The sequence below is a fragment of the Cucurbita pepo genome, unplaced genomic scaffold, assembly GCF_002806865.2.
Source record: "Cucurbita pepo subsp. pepo cultivar mu-cu-16 unplaced genomic scaffold, ASM280686v2 Cp4.1_scaffold000139, whole genome shotgun sequence".
NCBI lineage: Eukaryota > Viridiplantae > Streptophyta > Magnoliopsida > Cucurbitales > Cucurbitaceae > Cucurbita > Cucurbita pepo.
In genome coordinates this window covers 259,485-262,137 of record NW_019646439.1, presented here as the reverse complement: position 1 = coordinate 262,137, position 2,653 = coordinate 259,485, and positions in this window count along the sequence as shown.

Sequence of the window (2,653 nt, the reverse complement as noted above, 5' to 3'; positions counted from 1 at the left end):
TGAGAGCATTGCCTGATGAATCTCCAGTTTCTCGTTTGCGAATACTTTCGCTGAGAACTACATCTCGAATTTCACCAAACTTCAGTTTATCAGATCCTCGGAAACTGCTGATTGCGGCAACAACAGTATCCCATGCCTCGGGTAAGGATGACATCAAAATCAACGCTTTAATTTCATCTTCGAAATTAATTTCCACCGAACTCAGTTGACTTATGATCATATTGAATTCATTTATATGATCAGCAACAGGTCCACCTTCAGACATCTGTAGATTGAACAATCTCCGCATCAAATACACCTTATTCATAGCCGATGGTTTTTCATACATATTTGACAGCGCCTTCAATAGATCTGACGTTGTCTTCTCCTTGATAATGTTGAACGCCACGTTTCTGGATAGCGTCAACCGGATCAGCCCCAAGGCTTGTCGATCCTTGAGCTTCCACTGTTCCGTGGTCATGGTATCCGGCTTCACCCCCAACAGAGGTTCGTAAAGATCTTCTGGTACAGATAATCTTCAATCTGCATCTTCCAGAAACTGAAATCGGATCCATCGAACTTCTCAATTCCAATCTTTGAACTTTCCATCTTCACAGATCGTGGTGAATTTCGCCTAGCTCTGATACCAGTTGTTAGGATCGCACAACAACGCACACGCTCGATCTAGATGAACACAAAGAATGAGATAGAGAAAACTGCAAGGAGAACTCTAGCTAAAAGAATTTGTTTTTATTGATGACTTCACTTATGTACAGTAAGAGAGAGTACAGAGAATAGAAAGTGCATTTTCAAAGCTCTACCAGACGGGATATATATATGGTTTAGTTTACGATATATAGTTTTACCAGATTTAGCCATCTATATATAGCTATTTACCATATATAACTTTATCGGATATAACTTTACCATATATAGCTTTACTATATATAGCTTTACCAAATATAGCTTTACCGGATATAACTGTTGACCAAGCTATAAATAGGAGAAGGCTCCATAACCTAACATTAACAACACCCAGGTCTTAGGTTCGAGTAGAAGAAAATGCAAATCATGAAAACACACACATTATGGGGTCCATCCCGGGCAGGCTCACTCACTCCTCCACGCTGCCGTCGTGTGCCAGCATCTCCATCACTGCCACAAAGAGGTCGACGTCGTGATGACGGGCGACAAGTTGTCGTTAAGCGAGTGATCAAGGAGATAACGACCGCCACCGTTTAGTACCCGATGCTGACAAGGTCCAACTACAACGAATGGGCCTTGTTGATGCGCGTCAACCTACATGCGCAAGGGTTATGGCACGCTGTCGAGCCGGAGGAAGAAAAAACGATCGAGTACCAGGAGGATCGACTCGCGTTCGCCGCCATATTAGGGTCTATGCCCCCCATATATGCTAGCGTCTCTCTCCACCAAACGCATCGCCAATCGTCTTAGGAGGGAATCAAAACTCATCGAGTCGGTGTACAGCCAGTGTGAGAATCCAACATCGAGCAGCCGCGGAAGGAGCTCTTGGAAATCCGCTTTAAGGACGGTGAATCCGTCGATGATTTTTCAATGCGGATCACGGGGATCACCAACAGCATCACCACTCTCGATGGCAGCATCAGCGAGACACAAATCGTGAAGAAGATGTTGCAGGTCGTCCCCGATCACCTCGAGCAAGTCGCGATTTCAATCGAGACATTGCTTGATGTAAACGACCTAACAGTGGAAGAGGTGACAGGAAGACTACATAACATTGAGCAGCGGAAGAAAAATACTGCTTCAGCTGTCGACAAGGAGGACCGTTTACTCCTCACGGAGGAGGAATGGCTTGCACGCCTAAAGCTCCACGACAACACCGGTGAGAGCAACGAGCCCTCAAACCGCAAAGGCGGTATGAAGCCATGGAAGTCTCACAAGGAGTCGACCGATGGCAGGCCGATCCAGTGCTCGAACTGTGGGAAGAGAGGTCACTTGAGCAAGAATTGCTGGAGCAAGCTCAGGAACAAAGAGAAGGCTGAGAAGGCCCATGAGGCTCAATCCGAGGAGGACGAGCTAGCTCTCTTCATGGTAAGTGCATCAGTTTTATCTAACATCCCCAGTTTCGATTCCAAATCCACGGAGGTGGAGGTAATCGATGACGACGTAACTGCTCCTCTGGTGAGCGTCAAAGGCACCAGTTGGGGAGCCAATTCAACTGACGGAGGAGTGAGTGTTCGCTCAGATCGGCGAGAGGGACGAGCAACTTGAGCACTAGCGATGGGTCCTCAACACAAGGGCAACAAACCATATGACCGAGGCTAGATCTATGTTCTCCAAGCTCAACTCGAGAATTTGCGGGACGGTGAAATTCGGCGACAGCTCTGTCGTCAAGATCGAAGGGCGCGGCACCATCCTGTTCATCAGCAAGGGAGGCGAGCACTGCAAGCTGACCGATGTCTACTTCATCCCAAGGCTCAAGGCTAACCTTGTGAGCCTAGGTTAACTCGATGAGGCCGACTGCTTCATTTCCATCAAACGCGGGCTACTCCAAATCTGCGATGATCGACAATGGTTGCTCACGCAAGTTCGGCGCACGACAAACCGTCTTTACATCTTGGAGTCAGAGATAGAGCAACCCGTGAGCCTCTCGGCCAAGACCGAAGAGGTATCTTGGAGGTGCACGCAAGGT